Source organism: Pyrgilauda ruficollis, unplaced genomic scaffold (genome assembly GCF_017590135.1).
Source record: "Pyrgilauda ruficollis isolate IOZ18807 unplaced genomic scaffold, ASM1759013v1 scaffold8, whole genome shotgun sequence".
NCBI lineage: Eukaryota > Metazoa > Chordata > Aves > Passeriformes > Passeridae > Pyrgilauda > Pyrgilauda ruficollis.
In genome coordinates this window covers 6,723,287-6,748,178 of record NW_024529932.1, presented here as the reverse complement: position 1 = coordinate 6,748,178, position 24,892 = coordinate 6,723,287, and positions in this window count along the sequence as shown.

The following is a 24,892-nucleotide window of genomic DNA, read 5'->3' as shown; positions in this document are numbered from 1 at the left end:
GTTGAACCCATAATAAATTCAGGATGGATGGATACTAAGAGCAGAATAAGTCTATTCTTAGAAATATGTAAATTGGATTTAAATAGAGTTTCTCACAAAGGTTGTGCAGGGAGATAATGGGAGGATTACATTTCTAATGTACCAAGCTATTTTGAATTCTGGATGAGTTCTTTCTCTGAAAATTAATTTTTTCCAATGCTACCAAAAAAAATCCCATAAAAACTGGTGAATCGTATTTTAATCAAATGCTAAGTTTATTCAGGTTAGTTTTAAAATATCTAGAAGCTGCTTTGGAAGGAGGTTGCACTAGGGGCTGATTCAACAAAACCAAACCACAGTTTCCAGCTTGTACATCAGTTTTCTGGGGTCTTGACAAGGCAAACATGAAGCCCCATTCTCTTCCAGCAAGTATCACAAGTGGCAATTTTTGGGACAATTCCTCCATGTTCTGAAGGATGCTGTGGGGAAGGGGTAGCAAACAGGTGCTTTCACGCACTTCCACATGTACCTTCAGGTCAACAGACTGATGCTGAGCAGCAATGCACTCCTGTGGGATTTTGAGCCAAATGACTTCTGTTCCTGCCAATGGCTCCTGGGTCTTTGTCCCCTCCTATGGGCCTGCACACAGCCATCCCAGTGCTCTGGTGCAAAAAGGTCCCTCTTGCAGCCTCCCAAGCAAATCTGCAAGCACTGTAGAGTCAGCTCCTCATGGGCTATCCAGAATGAGCTGTATGTACACTCCCCATATTGCTTAAAAGCCTTTTATGAAGCAGTACACCCTGGGGAGCATTTGCTGTCCAGCAATCCACAACTCATTTCTTTTGCCTCACCAGCCTGAATATTTATGAGGTGGCATGTGATTTGATGGTACTAGTTCCACATGTAATGATGATGTCATGTGTTTTAGATTTAAAATGCCAGTTTCATTTTGTAGTGCATAATAATTTGTTTCTTTGGCAGTCCATAAAGAATTGCACCAAGTCTTGGCATGCCTGGCTACAAGGACGTGGAAGGGGAAGCAGGACTTAATGTGCACAAGGGGTTGTACCAAGAGTGGTGCAGTTCATGTTTTCTGCCAAAAACATCATCTGACATCAAGATATGTCTGTGCATGCCTGGAACACTTGCTCCTCCAAGTGCTTTGCCAACAGTGATGAACAAAGCCCTGCAGTATCTGGGCAATGCATGTTTAATGTTAAGTCTTACCCAGCAAGGTCTGATATAAAGATGGGAAAAGGCAAAGCATCCTGCTAAGTCTACAAAACCCATGGCACAATTCCCACAGCTTCACTAGAGCCATCCTTCCTCTCCCAGACACAGGCATCATCAGATTTTGGGCATATCTCCCCTAAGTACTTCTAACTCTGGTTAGAAGCAGCCCACACCTTCAAGCCTCCATTCAATTTTTTTCCCCTGAAATTAGAGCCCTGGGTGTAATCTAACTATCAAACCTTCTACCTAGTTTTGAACTAGTTTCCGGTGCAGAACAAGAGGGATACATTTGGGAAACAGATGCTCAAAGAAAGAGATAAGCTGGATAAAGAAATAGGAAACCCATGTCTTTTTTATTGGCCTAAAACATTGCTGGACAGAACTTACATCTCCAAGGGAATAGTAACACGAACCAGCAAGGCATGCAATACCCACTGCGGTAAATAAAAGTGTTGCCATCAGATGCACACACATGTATGAAGTTTCATGGGCATTTACATAGAAAACAAAGTCCTTCCAGTAATTTCTGCTGCTCACAGAGGAGTCTGTGCCATGCTGGAGCTTCCCAAACAGTGGATGAATGCTGCTTGCCAGGCGATGGGTGCTAGCACAGTCCCACGGGCATTGCTCCATCACTGTACCAGAGGCAGAATTTCTGAAAGAACTCTAAATTTGTGGTGCTCTAAGCAAATTCATTCAAAGGAGGATCACTCTCTGGCCAGGACAGTGTGAAGTGCACCCTGCTAGTGCACTGCTAGCAGTATACATGCTGGACCTGCAGCAGGTGGGTCTAGACTCTCTCCTGTCTTTGCTGCCTGTTCTGCCCAGATAAAATAATTCATCCTTGTCAAAGCACACCCTGCCTGCACAGGCTGTGCATGAATTTTCATTACTATCTCAGCTGCATCAGTCTGGGGCAAGACTTTCCTACACAACTGTGCAGGCAGGGATAAGCTGTGGCTGCAGGTGGCATCTGCTATTTAGTGGCATCTACTTGGCATGGTGGTGTAAGTGCACTGCACTACACTGCACTATAATGGTGTAATTTATTATTACATTTATGTGAATACAGCTATACCAGGTTACAGCTCCTGCTGATCTCCCAATAACTCATCCTAGCATTCATGTCTGAATCAGTAAGAAAAACTGTGCAGATAAAGTCTAAGGAAAAGCTGAGAGAGAAAAATTAAACACCCTGAAAGCTGACAAGAAGAAGAGGAATTCTTAAAGGAATTGTTTGCACAACCTGGTTACTGAAATAAACTCATCTATTACTCAGAGTGCAAGCTCCCATGGATGTGGGTGCTTGGTGGGATGGCTCTTGGAGGCATGCAGCTGTCACTGCTGCCTGCAGACACGAGACAGCTTCCTCAGGGACAGGCAGGGTAGGATGGGCATCCTGAAGCCCACACTGGGCTGCTCCCCATCCAGGAGCGTGTGGGTTCATGGCAGGTTTTGATCCCAGACTCATGGGACACTCTGGAACCAGCTCTGCATCATGGGCTGACAGACCCAGAGAGACTCTCCACGAGCTGCACCAAGTGCTCCATAAGCCCTGATTTTCCTTGCTGGTGAGGCTGCCCTGCCAGCTGTAAAGAGCAGCCTGCTGCTATCTGCAAGGCCAGGAGCTCTGCAAGTAGAGGCATGGTGCAAAATCACAGTGTAACAGGTCTAGCCAGTGAACAGCATATTGCTGTATATTGTCACTTTAATTTCTTATTCCTCTCTGTGCCCTGGGTTGATCTCTGGCCTGAAGGATCTTCCTCTTCTGAGGCAAATTAAGACAATGCTAATACAATCTTTACATGGGTGGACGAAGTTGGAGAAGACAAGCCTGGAAGAAACCAGCACTTTCTTTAGGACTGGCACAGCAAAAGAATCCAGTACAGGTCCAGAGCAACTGTTCTGGGCACAGTCTGGCTATGCTGATCTGTCAGGCAGTTAGAAAAAAGTATCTGGGAGAGCAGAAGGCGTCACCAGAGGAAAGATGGGAAGACCCCAGCCCCGTTTCAGCTCCAAGGGAAAGGTGGCCTGTCCACATTTCATAATTTCTCTCTCTAGGTCTAATAGAAGATATTGTCTCTTCCAATATATCCTGCCCTGCACCCTGAGGCTCTCCTGGTAATTATTTTCTCAGCCAGAGCACTCTAATACCAGAGTGTAATAAGCACAGCACACATGCCTTGGCAGGTTGACTAGATAAGGTTATATACAGGATGACAGAGTTTTTAAATTATTACTGACCAGGCCAAAAGCTCAGTAAGAACTGAACATCTTGTTCTTGTGACATATTGAACCTCTTCTCCAGACCAGAGAACTCTGAATAAATTTCAGCAGGCAGCAATCACTTAGATGTACTTCAGGCTCTCCACTCTGCCACTGCTCTTTAGAAGAGGCCCAGGGGAATGCGTTTGTGAAACAATGACTTCAGATTTTCCCTGTCAGAAATCATTTATCAAAACAGAGAAGTGAAAGATATCTCCATCACCCAACAATGGAGATGTCGAGCTCACCAGAGGGTGGTCAGGACACAACCAACATGCATGCACACATGTTAGTGAACTGCAACCAAAAAAAAAAAAAAAAAAGCAAATAAGATTGCTGTTCAAAAATACTTAAAGAATTAGTACAGAAATTTCAGCATACAGCTGCTTTGGTTTCCAAGTGATGGGAGGAATTGTCTTATGGCTGTGCTATGTGTTAGTCTTGCTCAAGCTCCTGATATATTTTGCAGAATTTCAGACTTCTATTACATTAAACTAAATGTCTCCAGCCAGAAGTTAGTCCTTTGGAGAGGAGCCTTGAGTCATTGAAATGCATGTGACCTGCATGTAGACATCTGTGAATCCTGCACAGCCTGGAAAAACAGCTGTGATTGGTACAACTTCAGAACAAGAAGTAAGGAGAGCATCATTCCAAAAGTGTGGAAAAGAAACGTGGTGTCACTGTTGGCAGACAGACTCAAAGAACAATAAATAATATGGCTTTTTTTTTTTTCCTGTTAAGAGCATAAATGGGATCCAATACAATTAAAAGGAAGAGTTAAACTGAAGACACTACAGCACTTTACATCTCATATCATGCTTCCAGTTCTGCAATCCTTAATAAAATCAAACACACTTATTTGCTTAAGTAGACATATTTATTACCCCCAGCTGCAATGGCACCAGTGGAGAAGAAAGATATATTAGTGATCTTAGAAACATTGCTTTCTGGATCTCATGAGGTATTTTACAGAGATATATTTTCTGGGTGTCTGTAGGCTCTGTCTCCTGCTAGTTCATCCCACTTGCCCTAGGAGAGCAGCCACTGCTCCCAGTATATTCCTCTGACCTATTTAGTTCAATACTTCCACAGTGCACAGGCCAGTGCCTCCCCGGGCAGCCTACTCCTCTGCTCACTGCCATTAGACACTGGCCCTGCATCTGGGGGCCCAGAGTGCCCCCAATGCCTTGCAAGGCATCAGGACTTCTTGTCCTGTCCCTCTGGGTGTGGATGCCCTTCCAGCCTGAGAAGCTTCTTTGGAGCAAACCACCATGGCATTTCCCAGCACTGAGTGAACAGAGGTGCAAGTTTTGGTAGGGTGTCAGCAATATGCTGTTTCTCTCCACTGCAGTCCTTGGAAAACCAGCCAGTCAACACAGCCTGTTGTGCACTGTGGTGTCACTGCTCTGTCTCGCCCACCACAGCTCCTTCACACAGCCCTGTGCAACAGGGGAGTGCAATGAAAAGTCATCCTGCTCCTCCTTCTTCAGTTGCATCAAACCAGTGTCTGCAAAACCACTGTGACCTCTGAGAGACAATCCCCTCTGTGACCTTAGGAACCAGCAGCCATCAGGAGACGGTGGTGCAGGGCATCATTTTGGGTTTGCTTATGCTCCCAAAGAAAGATATGAAGGAAGAGGGTTTAAAGAAATATGTGAACTATCCAGACTTAAAAATTAGATGAACCCCAACTCCAGAAAACTGGTGGGTTAGATTGAATTCCATCAGTTCTCCGTGTGCCCCAGCGAGTAAAACTGGCCTCCTGAGCTGCACAAGGGCAGCAGCTCCCTTGCTCTAAATCTGCCTGCAGAGGCTGCCTGCAGCATTTGGCCAGGGCAAGCCACTGGTCATCGTGGTTTTATCAACAGCTGGAAAGAGTTTGTACACAGGACACTCATCACCCCTTTGCTGTGACAGCATATCATAAAATGTGAAGTTGAAAGGAATGTAATCTCACATCTCATCAAAGAGGAGAAATTTGTTGTTGTGTTGGTTTTGGTTTTGTTGGTTTTTTTGTTTTTTTTTTTTTTTTTCAATGACAAAAGGAAATATTATCTCCTAAAAACTTTCTAACCCAAATCAGCCTCAAGTGGGAAAGTCTGATGCTCTGTTTATGGCTCAGTACCTTTGTGTGACCATGCTTAAAACGTTTGCAGTGATTGTTGTCTCAGAGCCTCTCATTCTCAGCTTACTGTAAATATTAACTCTTTAGGGCTTGCAGTATTTTTATCTGAGCTAAACACATCAAGGGACATTTGTCTCATCTATTGTGAACTGACAAAAGTTAGATTCCTCTTTAGTAAAGGCAACTTTAAGAAAATTAATTAATTAATTAATTTATGTGAAGACAATTAATTTAAATATAAATGTCCAAGATAATGAGGCATTTCCAAAAAGCAAACTCCTCTGTGTTTCCTGTGGGTGGGTTGTGTGGGGGACCTGCAGCACCAGCCCCATTACAGCAGGGCAAGAGGCATGGGATGTGTACTTTGGATTGTTAAGGATAGAACACCTTCATCAGGCTGAGCCTCTGATGCTTAGGCCCATTTTACATCACCCTTTCATGCAATGTTTTTTGAACACATCACTGCCTCCCCCTGCCCCCCAGTGCTGGCACGGCCGAGTGTCTTTCATGTGAAATTAAACACAAAATGTGAGCAGACCTCATGGAGTCCTTGACATATCTCCAGGATATGTTTTCTGGATGGGATCCCTCTTTTGGCCATAGTCATTTGTTCTGTCATTATTCTAGAGAGGGATTTTTCTGACAGGGCACTGGAACCACTGGGCACGGGGGTAGATGAGTATGTTTGTATGGTAAGGAAGGTGTTGCAGCTTTTTCCTAAGGGCAGAAAGACTTTTAATTCACTTCATCCCCTTTTAAAATGTATACTGCAGTCAGATCGCTTAGAATGAAATTGCTGTCTCCTGCTTTACTGGGGGCAGCTGGGCAACCATGCTCAGGATATCTTTCGTGTCTAAGGATCTTCATTTCTCATGCTAAGTGAGAACAATATTGTAGTCAGGCATTTCTTCATGAAAAAACAGCTCTGTTGTGAGCATGGCTGTGCTCGCCCAGCTCCAGAAGGCCACGGGGTCCCTCCCCAGGACACTTTCTTTACCCTCTGGGTGAGGGTGGAGAGCACAGGCAGGGCTGCAGGTACAGTACCTCTTTGGTACATGGTGTGTAGGGACCATGCCAGCCCTGATGAGGGCTGACAAAACATCACCACTTGTCACTGAATTACCAGCACACGATTTATGACTACACTGAGTTTAGTGCTGCCCATATTGCTGAAACAAAACCCATGAAAGAGAATTGCAGCTTGAGTCAGTGGCCATAAATCAACCAATCCCCAAACCTCCAGGACGTCAGAGGATGAGAAATGCATGCACTTGTAAGCACTCCTGGACTCACACAGTGGGCTCCTTGGAAAGCAGATCTGCATTTCATCTGATTTGTCTCATTAATAATAAATACAGTACAGTACATAGTGTATTGTCTCGATTTTTGCTTTGTTAAAAATACCTCCACTTTTTCCCCTATTCCTTGTTTTCTCCTCTCCTATTCATGACATTTATTTTTTTAAATGCTCCTAGCATTTCAGTTTAGTATTAATAGGAAGTAACATTTAGCCCCCGTTGCAAATTGTCTTCACTTTTATTTCATTGAAGTGAAATACATGATGCTAGTCAGACATAGCCACACCAGGAGAGAAATCTCACAAAAGCTGAAAAGAATAATTTTCTCTTATGGATTAGACCAGGGAAACTTAGCTTTTCATAACTTGTGTGCCAACAATTAGACCCTTAAATTCACACTAATTTCGCAGTTCATACCAACATTACTTATATTGGTTTTCTGGGATGCTTAGTAACAGGCAGCTCAAAAGGAGCTTTTCTGGGTGACATACTCAGATGTTTAAATATGAAATTGTTAGGTACCTGTCTTTCCCATGTCAGGCATGTGTCACTACTAGCTACCAGCTGCATGGGTGGTTGGTTCCAAACCAGCAGTGGTGCTGGGTCCCCAAGTCACCACTCCAAGTGTGTATCACACAAAAGTGTGTTTCCTTTGTCAGGATGCACAATGTGTGTCACCTGTATGACAATGTACGTCACCTCCCCAGTGCCCTCTCACTTTGGTCTTTCATGCAGTTCCTGTCTAAAGATTAACATCCCCTTCCCACTCCTGCAGTGGTGTCACTGTTTGGGGAGTGGGCTGAGGGGATCCTGCAGACCCAGGTCACTGCCCCCAGCCCTGTGAGCTCAAGGCCAGGCTGCTTCTGCTATCCCTTTTATAGACTGGTTGCTCTGGGCATCTCTCTGGGATGCGCCCACAGCTCCAGCTGCTGAGTTAAAAATACTCCCCTGTCCCTCATTATTCACCCCTGCAGGTCAAGGCAGGACTTTGATCTGAGCAGAAAGACATTTCCAGGGATATGGTTACATATAACACATTCTATAAAGGCTCCCTACCGTCAGACTTTCTCTTTGCTTAGTAAGTTCAAATGACATGCACATGATGAGGGCACTGTGGGAAAAAAGCAAGCCTGTAGGAGGACCCTGTTTGATTCAGCAAACCTAAAAACTGTAACCAAAATGAGGCCATTCCTTGGCTTTTTCCTTGGCTGTTTTCTAGTCAGAACACACCTATCTTGGTGTTTGTTTTCACTCAAAGCAGCTTATGCTTACCCAGCACAGAAAAAGTCTGTGGTCTGGGAAAATATCTCTGCTCCTGGAGTGCTGTGTGCTCCTGGTCATGTTGTAGAACAGAGAAACTGGCTCTTTTACTGTTTGGCATTTTGGCAACCACCTGTCCCCGTGGACTCTGGGTGGAGGATTTTGCTGGATCCCCAAGTTGTCCTTTGCTCAACATGGAGGACGCGTTTGTGACCAGCTGTGGGTGACTTCATCTCCTTCAGCGTGTTTCTGTTTGTCAGTTTGTATTAGACAACAATACAACAGGCTGTCCCTCAGTAATTATTGTATCAGTGAGTTTTTTAACCAACCATGTTCATGAAACAAGGAAAGGGAAGATTTTTAAAACAGCTTAAGTAAAGTTCATGTAGTTATTAGAGCTGGAACTTTGTTTCTTTTGGGCAGGTTCCTTAGGGTTTTATGCCACTTGCTTGAGTCAGTTTTGTGTGAGAGTTTTGCCTAAGGTGTTTGGTTTAAAGCCTGCTCTTTCAGTGGTGGCCAAAGATCTCGGGGGTTTCTTATTTTGGTTGGGGGGGGTGGAGGGAGGGAAGTGTGCTTGTAGATTTTCCTGCCATTCAGGAAGCTTAGGTTTTATATTTTCTTGATTATTTTTAGAACAGGTTGAGGAATTGAGGAGGTACAATCAGTTTCCATAGGAAAAGTTGCACCAACTGATCCTGCTGGTCATCACCAGCATCGAGCTGTGGTTCATCTCAGCCAGAGGATTTGCTGTACAGACTTCAGTGGCTAGGGCTGATTACAGCCGGGGAAGAAATAAAGACATGCTAGCTCTGTTCCACCATCCAGGGCTGTAAATCTGAATGCTCTCCATGAAAGTCAGCAGTGTCACACAGGTGTGAGAAGTGACTCACTGCAGCCAGCTGCGCTTACCCCGCTGTGATCCCAGCAGCTATTTTTCACATGGGTGTCATTGCTTTGCCCATTAAAACCTGGGGGTGAACGGAGAGAAGTTTTTCCCTGAGAAGGGTGCCAAGAAAGCACAGCTCTGCCGGCTGGCCCCATCCACCCTCGTGTGGCACTGCTCAGGGGCTGCCCTGCATCCTGTGCAGCTTCCTGCAGGCAGCTCATCTGCACGAGGCAGTGCTGAGGAAGGAGAGGAATAAAGCACAGGAGGTACAAACAGGCTGTCAGGAGCCCACCCCCAGCCAAAGCTGCTGTCTGGCCACAAGCTGCCATCAGGAATTCAATAAAGCAGCCCTGACACTCGTGTAAGTAGGAGAAAAACTCTTTAAAGTGAAGATCAGCAATTAGGTTCCCAGTGCCCATCACTTGTCCCGCACTGAGGGGTTGAAGGCCACCAGGGCAGTTGTTCCAGCCTCACTGTTTGTGCTTGCACTGCTCGAGTGCTGCCCATGCCAAGAGCAAGCACATCACCCCGGGTCACCCCGAGGGCTCCCTGCCTTACACTGCTCACTCAGCTGTCTATGGGCAGGGCTCAAACCCCTCGGGCTGCAGGGGGTCACTAAATATACACTGCATATTTTGGAGGAACGTGATGTGCCCTGGGATGCAGGAGGTATAGTGGCATCTTGCCCTCTGATTACAGAAGTCCCAACCGGACAAATATTTTTCCAAGTGGAGTCCTTCAGTGAATTTGATCTGTATCATCAGGCAGGTGATGATATGGCAAACACACAGCCAGCAGCCCCTTCTCCAGGACCTGTGTGCCTCCAGCCTACAGGCCCAAGCAGAAGCAAAGAGGATGCAGGAATCACGATTGGCACCTTTTTCCCTGAGACAGAGTCACACATAACAAGGAAATGCAAAAATCAAATGTTACATGGAGCTTCCAAGGCTGATGCCTGTCTCGGAGTCAGGAGATATAAACATCCTCTTATTTCATTGCAGTTTCCACATGCAGAGATAATATGTTTACTCAGGCTGATGTCAACAAAAATTATTTCAGGTAACTCCATGGGGCTGTGTGTGAAGAATAGCATCTCTCATCAAGAATCAAAGTATGAGTATCTGCTTCTAAGTTAACGTGCCATGCAAAATGAGCTGGAAGTCATCAAGACTGTGGAACAGCCTTCCAGTCTGGAGATGGGAGCCCTGACCAGCAAAGACCTACAGACAGCCCAGCTCAGTGCTCTGCTCACAGCTGAAGGGGTACAGGAAAGTGCTGCTTTCTGTTGCTTATGGGGTTTATTATCAAAATATTCCTTATATCTGCTGGGGAATGTTAGGTAACTGCCTGCATTTTGCAGTAAGGTTGCCCTTGCCCAGAGTCATCTCACCTACATTCAAACGCTTAATTTGGACACCTGAAATTAGGTGTTTAATCACTTTAGACTTCCCTACCCATCTTTGATATTGGTGGGCAGCCGGGGGGGGGACCGTTCCTGGGGGTGTCCCAGCAGATCCATGAACACCTTTTCCAGGTTTTCAGGAAGGTCTATCCCGTATCTCTCCCTCCCTGGAGCACACCTGTGTCTCACAACTTTTAGGACTGAACTGATCCCAGCCATGAGGCTAAGTACTGGCAAGGTCCAGAAAATTCTGTCCCCATCATAAGCTGTTTCCTGCCTGTTCCAGTTCATGAAGCAACACCTGAGGGCCATTCCAAACTGGAGCACATGTTCTTTAAAGGCACTTTCTGCTTCTTATTTTGTTAGCAGCCTGCTATCAGGCTGCCTGCTGAGGATATCTGAAACACAGAGCTGTGGTCCTCAGGTACATGTCATTTAGGAGACACGCTGTCCTTGCCTCTAGAGAACACCGTGGTAACTCCTGTGCACTCTGTGCCCATGTCACAGCGGGACCTGGCACCACAGGACATAAACCACAGCTACTGCAGAGCCTGCATGGATTCCTTACAATATGTGTAATGGAAACAGGTGACATTTAAACAGTACACTTAAGTACTTTTCTAGTTCCCATTAGGGTTTCGGAGCTCTCCTTTATTTAAAGAATAAATTTCTGACACTTAAAAGAAGGTAAACAATTGTGTTTGAAAGCTTTAACATAAAACAGCCTCAACTCTGCTCTTTCTCTTGAGAAAATTGTTCAAATCACTATCAAAATGTCTCTGTTGAGAATATGGAAATGCTTGGATTAATCATGATATTCACTTTCTAAAAATGGATGCAAAGAACAAAACAGAATCCAAACATACGAACATGTGGAAAATGCACACAAAAGCAGTCAAGAAACAATGGAGGATGTAACAAATGTTTGGAAATAAGTTACTATCAGGGTCATCCAGGAAAGAATACCCTCCACAATACAGAACTTAGGCTACTTTAGCTAATGTGGCACTACCAGCATAGTATAGTGCATGTTAACAAACACAAGTGAAATCAGGAGGACTGAAATAGTTACGGATCCCTGGGATCCACTACAGATCCTGAAAAATGTAATAATTTCTTATACCCTTGTTTTGCTAAGTAAGGGGACAGCTCCTGAGTGATTAATAGGGCTGATTATTTGGGACAGAAACCATTTTGCCTGTGTGACATTCCCTGGTATTTCTGTGTTCCTTACTGTGTGCTTGGAGGCTGCAGGGAGGAGGTGGCTATTCCATCATTTTGTACAAGAGGCATGTGGTGTTAGCAAAGCTGGCTGGCTATTTATCTCCTCCTTCTGAAAAGCACTCCAGCCTCATCCTTGGGGCTGTATGCTGGAACCTGCCTTAGTGTCAAAGATTTACTCAAGAGCAACACTGCTCTGCCTGTGCCAGTGCACCTCAATTCTTTTGGATATAAGCTATACTGACCAGATTTTTAATCTGCTAGCAGTTACTGTTTAATGTTCCTTTCAGTTTATGCTGGACAGAAAATAATTCCTTATCACTACATGGTGCTAAACATCATCTAAATGCAGCCCAGCAGAGTTTATTAACCATGTGCATCCTGTCTGAGTTGTTACTGATCTTGTGTTCCACATGTCCAGCACAGCACTGAGGCATTTTTAAGTTTAAGATGTATCCCTAAGAAGGGATGGATTCCTTCTCAGATGGGAAGGGAGAGCATCCTTCTTGTTACCCTCACTGGACATCAATTTCTCACTGTTCCCTTCTGCTTCTCTTGTTGTTTTTCTCACTGCTTATATCTCCACTTCTATAACTTCCCTACTTAACCATAAAATGTTTTTCCAGTTGTGAGAGCCAGCTGGATGCCCAGCTGAGTCTCCTAATTCGCAGTGAATAGATAAACCCCCCTGAAGAAGATGTCTATGTGAAAAATAGGTTGATTCAAGGGATGCTTTACTGTTATTTGCCAACAGTCAGGTGTCTAAATTAGGTAGATCAACTTCTATCCTTCTGTGTTTATTCTCTTTCACCTCTTTTCTACACCACATGGCTTTTTTTAACCTACATTTATAGGTTACTAATGTGTTTGTGGTAGAATGGTTTTAGGATCACATGGTAATGTGGGAGTTTTTTTACCACATGGTAAAGTGGTTTTTACTTCCAAATATTGCTCACATTTATCTGTGTCACTTTTCCTTACAGTCAATTTTTCTCATAAATATTTTCAGCTTTGGGAAATCCGGCCTTTTCTGAAAGTTGATTGTCCCTTCTGCTTTGGCCAGGGTGCAATAAGAAACCAAGACTGTGCTCAGCCGTGGCTCAAATGAAAGGCTGCATTGGGTTACCTGGTGGTCCAAGTCCAGCCGTGCTCCAGCTGCTGTTCAGCCTGATGGATTAGAGCCTTGCACCACGGCACTCAGCATGAATGTCCCCAGGAAATTCACATCTGCAGCAGACAGACTCTTAGACACCCCTGAACATCACAGAGTTAACGCAATCCTTCATCCAGACACTTAATTATTTCCATTCTGCAAGCCGGGCCGCATATGTTTAGTTTTGGTGATTTGTCAATTTAATTTTGGAGCGGAGGGCAGGAGGCAGGGCGGTGACAGCTGAGAGCACGCTGGCACGGGCCCCAGCAGTGCAGCAGAGTTGCTGCAGCAGCAGAGAGGGAGGTTGCAGAGAAGGAGGGCTGCACGTTCCCAGTATGCACCCCCGGTGTGAGAGCAGCCTTTGTGGCTGCATTCACACTCTCGTGCTGATGTCAAGCACACTTGACATCAGTACAAAATGTCCCTGCGACATGTGGATTTTTCAAGCTGTACCAGAGCTAGACCCGTATTTCCAAAGTCTGTTTTCAAAGTCACTCTCTGAATTCAAGGGCAAATCTGGTGATCTGGTTGTGTCAGACACGTGTGAAGCCAATGGACTGAGTGCATGCATCTTTCCATCACAAGTTAGTTATTCCAGCTGCTGAGGAAAAAAGAGACTGAGCCAAATACAAAGCAGAAATAGTCCTTCCTATTGTGTTACTTCTTTTTTGAGTGACAGGAAACACCATGCAAAACTCCATGGGAGCCTGTGTCACCCCACTCAGGTGGGGAGAGAAAAGCAAAAAAGGGTGTTTTTCAATAAATGGGAATTGCCTTAAAAACAATACAGGATTGACAGCTCCATGTAACACAGTCACAGTATTTATACTCTGCTTTCTGGTGGCAGCATTTGCCAAGGGAAGCCCAACAAAACCTTAACAATTTCTGCACTGCTGAGAAGATGGAGACAGGCAACATTACCAGTGAAACCATCAGCACTCCAACTGATGAACTATAGGAACAATTTTGTATTGAGTCTTCCTGTTAAAATCTTGAAACTCTCATTTCCTCTTGGCTGGAAGAACTCTTGCCTCACCACCACCCACTAAAATCAAGGTTGCAGTAGGTTACCCAGATGAATTTTGAACGTTCTAAAGGATGGAGATCTGCCTCTCAGCCTCTGTTCTGATATTTATACTAATTCAGGAGTTTTTCCTCATGCAGGAGAAATTACCTGTTTTGCTACTTGTTCCATTGGCTCTTGTCTTTCTCTGTTCACCTTCAAGAAAAGTCCAGCTCCATCTTTGCTGCCACTCCCACTAGGTAACTAACAATGCACCTAGGCCCCCTCAAGCTTCCCTTCGGGGGCTGAACAAGCCCAGCTCCCTCAGCCCCTCCTCACAGCCATGTGCTGAAGTCCCCCACCAGCTTGGTAACCCCTTCTGCAGTCACTCACATGTGTCCATGTCTCACTTATACTGAGGAGTCCAGAAATGAATCCAGCACTCCAGATGAGTCCCACCAGTGCTGAACAGAGGGAAAGGATCACCTATCTTGACCTGATGGCAACACTTTGCCTAATTCAACCCAGAATTCTGTTCAACTTATTTACTGCATAGACACAGTGCTGGCACATGTTCAATTTTTTGATCCCAGGATCCTCAGGTCCTCCTCTGCAAAGCTGCTTTCCAGCCAGTGGGCCCCCAGGCTACACTGTGCTAGAGGGTTATTCCCTTCCAGCTATTTTCCCTTTGTCTTTACGGAATTTTATGACGGCTCTACCACTCCATGTCTCCAGGCTGTTGAGATCTCTCTGAAATCTCCAGAAACTCCCTCTTAACACAGAGTTTTCACCACAGAAAGGAACAAGTTTGTTTAGCCAGACACAATTTGCTCTTGGAAAGTCCAGTGGAGCTGGATCCCCATCACCTTCTTTTCCTTCAGATGATAATTATGGCTTCCAGGAGGATTTGTTCCATTATCTTCTCAGGGGCTGTAACAAGGTTGACCAGCCTGCAGCCTCCTCCCTGCCCTTCCTGAAGGCAGGAGTGATATATGCCTTTTTCCAGTCTGTTTCTGGCTCTGTCCATCTCATGAAGCCCATTGCCACTGTGTTGTGCTCTCTTTTTCTGGCTAAGGACTCAGCTCTGCTGAAAATAATCATGTCCTTGTGCTCTTAGAGGGCATCAGAGACATCTGCTACAATACATTCAGCTGCACACCACAGGGGCAGGGTGGATGTTGTGTTGGGATTTTGTTTCTAATTCATTTTGCTTTGCCAAGGGAAGAACTGTCATAGGGGGAAAATCAGCTGTCATGAATTTACTTGCTCTCTTTCTGGGAAGGAGCATTCACTGCTTTTCTTAAGGAGCAGCTAGACTATGTTCAGGCTCTCAGTCCACCTCCAGCAATGTTTGTAGTCACAGTTTTCACAATGACACAGCTGTCACTTCAGGCACCAACTTTCTCTCCCAGTTTAGAATGGTTTTAAACCTTGACAGAACTGCACCTGCCTGTGTAAATACGAGACATATTTTGTTTCACTATTAAAAAAACCAAATTGTGGGTATTAAAGCAGATCTGAAGTGTTAGAACTGGGATTGCCCCCAGTATGCTGGCCACAAACATCGTGACTTGTCAGCCAGAGGCATTACCAGCTGTAATTAAAACATACAAGGGCAAGTATCTCCCACAGCCAGAGTCTCTCTGTAAGGATGAACCTCTGTAGCTGTAAAAGGTATCCTGTCGATCACCTCTTACTCACAGCATCCCTCAGAGACAGTGGGGAGCATGTCCACTGTCTTCTGGGCTGGTCCCAAGTCATTTGCCATGAGGCATGGAGACAGCCTCCAGAAAACCCTCACTTTGTTACCACATTACAAATTGGTTGTGTGGTCACATCCAGAGAGCAGTGGTCAACAGCTCAGTTTCCAGATGAAAATTGGAGACAAGCAATGCCTCAGGGCTCTGTATTGGAACCACACTGTTTATTGCCTTCATCAGTGGCACAGACAGTGGGATCAAGCAAGTTTTCAGACAACACCCAGCTGAGTGGCAGGACTGACACACCTGAAGGATGGGATGGCATCCAGAGGGGTGTGGACAAGCTCAAGAAGTGGGTTCATAAGAACCTCACAAGATTAACAAGGCCAAGTTCAAAGTGCTGCACCTGGGTCAGGGCAGCCCCTGGTACCAATACAGGATGGATGGGAGATGAAGGGGTTGAGCAGCCCTGCCAAGAAGGATACTCCGTGTATTTGCTTGATGGGAAGATTTATACCACAGTAGATTCTGGACAACTTATGGGAAAGGGGAAGTTCCCTGCTCCAGAAGCTTTCCAAACAAGTGGAAGCTATGAAGCACCTTAATCTTCTTACATCTTGTGATGCCTTTTAAGGGCTCTTCAAAGCCCACAGTCAAGAAGCTGATTTTTATCTGAAGAGCTGGCACAACCAAGCTGGCTGGAGCGACACGAGCATTCTCTGGCCTTGTGAGCTTCAGGAGAAAATAGCTTTTCCCACCAGCCCTGTCTATCATCTGCCCATTCCCGCTGTGATATGAGGCAGTACATGCAGAACCATCTTTGTAGTGCCAGAAAAATCATTGCTCGTTTCCCTGCTGACATTTCGGGACGTGACACCTTCACAGGATCACGCTGGCGTTTCCCGCGGAACTGCGGGAGGTGCTTTGTTTCAGCCAAGGCACCATCTAAGCAGAGTAACAAGCTCAGCCTCCAGCAGGGCTAGGCAAGGCTTTAATCAGCCATTTATCCAGCTTATTAAAGAATCTATGAGTAGCAGCAGATTTGCTGGATGTCCCCCATGTGAGCAGTGTGCATTTCCCAAGTCCCCAAGTGTCTGGCAGCTGCACCAGGGCTCCCCTGCACAGGGGAAACCAGAGAGCTGGTACGGAGCCTGAGCACCATCTTGGTAGCACATAAACAGTGCTTTAAGGTGAAGCACAACACACAGGGCTTGTTCTGGCACACAGCTGTGCCAAAGCAGTTTGAGGCTGGGAACACCGGGTGTAGGGAGTGAGAGAAGGGGGTCTAGGGCATTAATTTAAGTGGAGAAATCTAGCCTACATGAAGGTTGACTTTGCAAAATCTGTCTGCTTATTTGCACTCTCCTGACATTTCCTGTCCTTCTCCAAGCACAGGGTAAATTAGTCATTCAGATTCTATGAGTTATTTGGGCAAGACTGAAAAATAAATGACAGCTCACCTCCTTCTATGAGGTTGAGTTATTTGAGAAGCAGTGCTGTTTGTGTCTGACATAAGCCTTGCCGTGAGAAATGATGGAGGAGGAGAGAAGAGATATTATCAACTGAAATGGAAAAATTCCTAAGCTCATCACACTGGAGTTTTCCAGGAGTATCTCAGGGCTTCCAGCATGTGAAAAATGGATGAGCTTCACCAACTGAAAATCCAGAATGATAAGAGCAAGTCACACATAAAGCCAGCAAGATCTTTATTTTGGGTAACCCTTCTTTTTAAACCCTGTGATCAACAGCAAAATGCTTCTAAGCACAAACCCACTGGACAAAAGAGAAGAATGGAAAAAAAGCCATCAAGTAGATAGTTTAACAGGGTGATAATAACTTGAAAGGAACTATTTCACTATCTGTCTTGTCAGCTGCAGAAAAGGGAGGGCTTGGACCAGAAGCTGTAAATAGTTGTGCATTACCCAGATTTGATCCAGGCTGTACAAGCCTCACTGCACACTTGCCCCACTAAGTCTCTGAGACCCCCCAGTACACCTCAGAGACCAAAGGCATCAGTGGCGTGGCACAGCAGGGCATGACAGCATCCCTCTGCAGACACATCCCAAAATTCATGATGCTGAGCTCACTGCTGCTGAAGTGACAGGAGTTTGTGCAAACAGATTCTATAATCCAGCACAATGCAAACATTGGCAGAAGCTTGGAGAACTTCATGTTTATTTATCACAAACTATATTGAAACCTTTCCCAGTGGCTCCTGGCAGCTCCAGCTGGAATAGCCAGTGTGAGCTGGGTGGGTTGATGGTCTTGTACTTGTGTGCACAACCCTCCATCTCTTTCAAACTATAGATACACTTTGACTGTAAAGCTGGTCAGGAAAAAAGAGGAGTGCTCTTTTCGTGGGAGCAGCTTGCTTCCTCTCACCTGTCAGAAGGAAACTGCATTTTACACACCTACATTTTGTTTGACACAGGATTATTGGGTTTTACCTTGCGTTCATTTTCCCTGCTATACCATTTGCTTCTAAATCTGACAGAAATCTTTTGGGATAAGAATGCTCTCATACATAGAAAACAAAATCTGTACACTTTTAAAAAGTAGTTTTAAGTGTCTCTTCCCCTGCCAGCGTATTTTAATAGTGTAGCAAAAACTTATTCCAAATATGCTCATCATATCATCATTGCAAATTTTGTGCAGTCAAATAACTGGCAGCTGTTGAGCCAACTGTTTCCCATTTCAAAAAAAAAACCAAAACCCAAAATTTATTTATGAAAGAAAATGTCCAGTCAGACATTCTTCCCTTTCTGTTCCACAGATGCCTGTTTAAATAAAACCTCCTTGCATTACTCATCGATGGAGTCCTCTCTGCTGTGCTCAAGGTTTAATTACAACTTTGTCAGAGTGAGACATAGTAAATAACAACACATGCTGGATCTGGGTACTGGGGTTTATTTAAGAGTCTATTTTCAAGCTCTTGCTCTCTGTCATTACATCCCTTCAGTCATTTCCCTTCTTCCCCCGAGGCCTACATGCACCTCCCACAGACAGGTCATTTCTTCTTCAGCTCTCAAAAGTTCATTTTTGGGCAGCCACTCGCTCACACACATACCCAAAGATCTGCTGCCTGTTCGTGTTTGTAGTTTAAGATATTTTTTCATCTATAACAACTTTCAATAGCATCTTCTTTCAGAGAATAGTAGTTAGCTACAATTACATTTGTTCACTTTAATTTCATTCCCTCTGATGAAATTGCTCATCCCAACTATTGACATTTTCTATGGATGATATGCACATTGAAATGTCAAGTACCAATGTAAGCAAGTTGCTTTTTTCTGTGTTAGAAAAGATGTTACACAAGTTTCCATTCCAATGTTAATCTACAGCAGATTGTATGAGATAGTTGAAGCACTACACTGAAGGGAAATGCATGGAAAAGATACAGGAAAAACCATGGGTTTATGCTTTTGACATATTGTCCAAAAGTTCAATCTGCACAAACTTCTTTAGCACAATTTTTTAGCTTGAGCTCAGTTCAGGAGTGCTGAGACATTTAAGACAACTTGAGAGAAGATTCTGCAGTTGATGCAAGAGGTAAAGACCTCCTACTACAGCACCTGTAAAAAATGGAAGCTATTAGTGATGCTTGTCTGAGAGAGGCTCAGCTTTCATCAGCTGTCTCTGGCAGTAGTTTGGAAATGACATCCACCTCTCAAGTCAAAGGCAAACACCAGGCAGAGGTCAGAGAAAACAGTGATGTCTCTAACAAGCACAGCTGAAGGCTGGGGTGAAAGTCAAGAAACTGGAAAACACTAGGCCTACCAGATATCAGGTGCAGGACTTGATTGTCAGGCAGCTACTGAGAAAAGCTGGCAACCTGCATTATCCAAATGAAGAAACAATTTTCATTTGTTAAATTCAGCTGGTTTCCCAGCAGCTGAATACTTTCCCACTCCCCCAGTGTGAGGATCATTCCCATTCTTTCAGGGATGTGTGTTGCACACAGTCCTAAGAATCCTGTCCCACTGCCAAGCTGCTTGTTCAGCCTCGCTGTGGCTGCTACACTGCACAAGCAGACACAGCCTAAGACCCAGCATGATGGCACTGGTGACACTTGTTCAAAAGAACAAAGAAACTCATTAGAGAATGCAGAGGCATGAAAATAGCAACCTCATCCCGGGGTTTAAAAGAGGACCTGCCTGATCCTGAAAGCATTAGCTAAGCCTTTACTACTTCAGGACCAAGGCAGAGACAGGAGTCCTGATATCTCTGTACAGCAGAGATACAGGGTGGGAGTGCAGCGTGCCTGTGCTCACTGAAAGATGTGGATGTGGTCCTGTATGCTAAAGCAAGGAGTAAAAACATCCAGAGCTTGACATTTAAAAAAAAAAAAGCATATGCTGTGGCCTTGACCTGGGGGCATCTGGTCATAATTGTGCCCCATGTGCTCCTGCTGTGCAAAGAACTTCGTCTGGCACAGGAGTAGCAGCTGACTGCCCGCTACTGCATCCAGCCCCATTCCAGCATGGAAGATGATCCCTTCTCTATCAAATGGGGGAGTTTTCTGTTGGAATAGTCCTGGTATCCCCTCTTAAATTATTTACATAAGCACTAGAAAAGAGAGAAGGCTGGGACATGGTTCCTTGCACCAATGAAGTAAACCCAAGCTGGTCGTTCAAGGCTGAGAGCCACGAGAGAGAAGACAAGGAATGTGTGTACTCCTTCTGCTGTGGGAAAGCTGGAGGTAAGCAAGCAATGTCCTAAGAAATTGAAACATTTGTTTCTACCTTCATAGATTTTGTGAGTTTTATTAATTAGTAATAGCAATAAAAAGAGAAGAAAGAGAAGTAAAGGAAATAAATGGATAAAATTTGTGACATAGTAAGGCTGATGTTTTGGTGTGCACATGTCAAATGTGGTTGAAAATTATTTTGATTCAATAACATTTTATCCTTCAAGTACAATTCAGATGGAAACATTCACAAATTTCTATAGTGGTGATTCAGGTGAGAAATAGTTTTACGACTGCAGAAAGGTTTAAGTTTTATTACTCTCCTAATGAACTAGAGCGTATGTTACACGAATTCTCACATACATCATCCTGTCCATGGGCAAAAATGTGAACTTTGAATTTCTACCACAGAAGCTTCTAAGAGAAATTAGAAGCTAAAATTTTTCCAGCTGTCTTTGCAGTTCCTCAGATCATTGAGGTTTGAAACCTTCTAAAAATGTTACAGCCTAGCCAAGGTCAGTTGGTAACAAAGCATGTTATGTTTGACCTGTGCGGTACACATTGCAAAGTACTCACTACATTTTATATTAGTCTTTGCAACAAAACACGTGAAGGTGAAACTGTGCCCTTAATTTTGGTTCTCTTGATGTATGTTTATAGGGGTCTGTTTACAACAGAACTTGTCTGCATCTGCATGGAGAACAAGATTTTAGAGCATATAAGTGTAGGTAGCATGAGTTTTAAGCTAAAAATAATTGCTGTGAAATGATGTTATATGTGAAATGTCTGCCATGACTTTAAGGACAGTTCCATGTGTCTAATCCTGGTTTACACGTTCATAGATGGAAATTAACTTGGGTCTGTGGTTAAAAGAGGGTTGTCAAATAGGATCCCTACAATCAGAAGGTGTAGCTAAATGAAAAGATGGTCTAGAAAGACAGTATTTTTCTTATCCGTGCCTTTCTTTTGTGTTTGTATTCACAGGCTTTAGATATTTTGTAACTGTTCTTTTTCAGTTTGTCTTTATCCTGCTCATCATCTATTCATTGATCCATCCATCCATCCATCTACTTACCCATCCATTCACACAATCTCCCAAAGATGGATTCCCTTCATCATGCCAGCACTTTTCCCTCTGCAAAACAGTCTGTAGGTAGGAATAACCTGGAGGGTATCAAAGCTCTCACTCCTTCTTCCTGTTCCTACTTTCATTGAGTAAACCTTCAGTTTTTTGATGGACGAAGCTTCAGGATGGCCAAGACTGGGAAAGCTGGGACTGATCTGCTCTAAGTCACATAGAGTCTGAGCCCTACAGAAATTCAGAGGAGCCAGTTACCCCACTATCCAGGGAGGACATTGCACAGTGGTCACTTTCACTTGGTTAGACAGCCCGGTTTGTGTCTGAGTGCCTGGGAACACGTCCACCCCATTAAGCTATTAGCACAATCCCAGCATCATTTTGGAGCAGAACAGCTAACCCACCCCAACCAGCTGCTGGACACAGCTCAGAGCCAGCACTGGGCATGCCCCATGTGCCAGGACAGACACAGCCCCTGGGCTCACAGGACAACCTGTCTGCTCCATGGCTACTCCTGTAGGAGAAGCTGCCATTGCGAGGAGGCACCAGAGGAGCATCTGGAGGTTTGGGAGCAATGCAGTGGCAGGAGATATGGAACTACTTTGGGGAATGCTGATGGAACATGTTAAAGAAGAGGAACATTGGAGCAACACTTGTGTTTCAGGCTGGGCTGCTGGAGAATTCAAAGCTGGAAGTGCAGGCCTCAGCAGCTGAGTGGCTGTGGCTTGTTCAGCACGGCAGGTGCCTTCCCCTGAGAGCAGCCTGCACCAGCACACCTTGCTTGGAGCCTGGGGGAGCTGGGTTTGTTCCGGCTCCATTCAGTCAGTGTTCAAATGCATGGTGGGAACAGCAAGCACCAGGCACAGCCGGCCCTTGGCATCCCAGGCTTTGCAGCACCGTTGGAGTGAGTGAACCTGACCGTCTGGGTCACTTGTTCATTGATTTTCTTTAGGGAAAGATGTTTTACAAAATGAGAAAAGCATTCCAAAGTGAGTGCTTGTTTTGCAGTCAGCACCACAGGCTGAAGCTCCAGACATAGTGCTATGCCAGGACCTGACAATGCAATAGTAGGAGTCATAAAAATAGTACAAAGGCATGAACTAATCTGCTCTCAAACCTCCTTTTTAAATGATTAATTTAATTCCTGATAATGTATTTCTCACCTCCATTTCACTATTTCTGAGCTGTCTCATTATGCAATAAAATGTTGTTTCCTTTGGCTATTTGCTGTAAAAATTACTCTAAAAACAGATTGTGAATGAAGAACAACATGTGCCAGTTCTGTCGAAAAAAGAGAGACTCAGCTCACAGTTTGGCAGAGTCACAGGAGAAGCTCAGGACTGTGCCAAGAAGGGGGCCAAGCCCAAAATAGGCCCTGGTCTGAATAAATGTGTGGTGATGCCTCTGGGCCAGGCAGCTTAAGCATCTCTTTCTGCCTGCAGACCATCTGCTTGGAAGGAAGGAAGGAAGGAAGGAATTTCGGGTAAGTGCTGTTACAGAGAAAGCCTTCCCTCATCAACATCATCAAACAAATGTTCTATTGCATCTTTCTATTCTTCCTCACATTCCCTCTGATGACCTTTCACATAGCACATGCAGAGAACACTCTTCTCTCTTCCTTCCTTGTATCTTTAAAATTCTACAGACCTGTCCTCCCATACCTCTTCCAGGTCTTTCCTGATACCCTAAACTACTGTATCTGCCAACATGGCATGGTTGAGGCTGCCCACCTCCAGGATCTCCAGTGAGCTTCACATTTTTCTTCTCACCTTGGTGAGCCTTCAGCTTATTTGATGTTTCCTCTGTGTATGCTTTGATGGCTCTGGGCTCTTCTGTGCCTCCTCTCATGTCTCTGAACAAACCTTTATGTTGGACTTCAATTATCTCATTCATCCTCCTCCAGCCTTTGTCCCTCTGTTTTCCAACTTGACTTCTTCAACATTATTTAAACAGAAAAATTTGTCCTTATTTGGACATATCCTGAGCCACTGTGGCATCATTTTGATGAAACATCTATTGCACGCACACACACACACATACGAAGCAACATTCTGCAAAGACACTAAGGACCAGAATCACCGTGTGTGCTCTGACTGGGGCTTTGCTCCCTGCTTCCTGAGACCTGGCTTCATGTTCCAAAGATAGCCCAACCCATATCATGTGAGCAGTGTAACTAGACTCCAAATTGCCTGTCTAATGAAGCAGGCAACCCTTTATGACTCTGCAGGAACTTCAGTCACACCCAGGGCCTCTTGAGATGGCACATGATTTCAAAACATTCACAAAATTATTGTCCCTGTACTAGACAATGAACCAAAGGCCAGCTGACCCAGAGTGACCTAAAGTTAGATCTCTTAGCCTCTAAAGATGTAGCCATTTGAAAACTACTCTTGATAATAGCTGGGGCTAATACAGACAGGCAAATTGCTGTGCTCAGGGATGTTCCCTGGCCCATTTCATTTCCTAGGAGACGTGCAGCCAGGCATGCCCTTCCCTAGCTCCCCATTATTTCCCATAGCAGACCTGCATTCTCACGTCTTCCAACTCTCTCTCATCTTCATGCTTTTGTCTCCAACGCATTTTACCTTCACATGAATGACCCTGTTCTCCATTGTACATCTTCTCCCAAGTGGTATTCTCCTGTCTCCATTGACCTGGCCTCTACTATCCTCTAATTTAGCATTTCTTCACAAATATGTATTGCCTTTACTCCAAGCATAGTCTCTAGCATGTTCTCCTGCCTACTGCACAGGCATACACATGGGCACAGGTGCCAGCATTTGTGAGAAACTCGGTGGGAATGTGGAAAAGGTGCAAGCTCTGAAGATTTGGAGAAGACCTGCACACTACAAGCTTTTCTGGCCAACAGCTTCATCTTTGTTTATTGAAAATTCAAAGCTCTTTCTGATGCTCTTCTGTTGCAGGAATGAACCCTGCCCTTGGGCATGTTCTGCTTTTAAATTTCCAGCTGTATGTGAACATGGCTGGGCCAGCAGTCAGCGCTCCCACAGAGATGGCTGTGCCCTTGGTACTCATCACACCAATGCTGCAGTGACACAGCTGTGAGCCTCTGTCACTAGTGGGTCCCAGTGAACCCATCACACAGCCTTGCAAACCAGGCACGACCTTCACACTGACCTCCTCTGCTCCACATAGCAGTGAGGCACTGCCCTTCAGAGCAGCTTAGCATCAAATGCATAAACCAGACCTGAGTTTTAAGGGCTTCCTTGCAAAAGGGAATTTTACATTTCATCTGCTGCAGACGAAATAAAGTGCTAGAGCCCCAGGCAGTCTGCAGTGGCTCCCCATGAGCCCATGTCAGCAGGCCCAGGCAGTGTCTCACATGGTGCTCTCCTGGCTGCAAGACCTGCTGCTTCCCCTTGCAGTGGCATTTGATTCGCAGCAGTTTATTCAAGGTGTGCAATTAAAACCCCACAACACCCAAACAGATTGGGCCTTTTCTAAATGATTTGTTTTTCCAACCAAAAATAGTGTCTAAAGAGGGTTGTTAGAAGAATATGTGTTTCCTTACTGAGTTTAATTTCTCTTTAATAAAAAAGACTGGGTACAGTGAAATAGAAGGCTGACATTTTAATTTTATT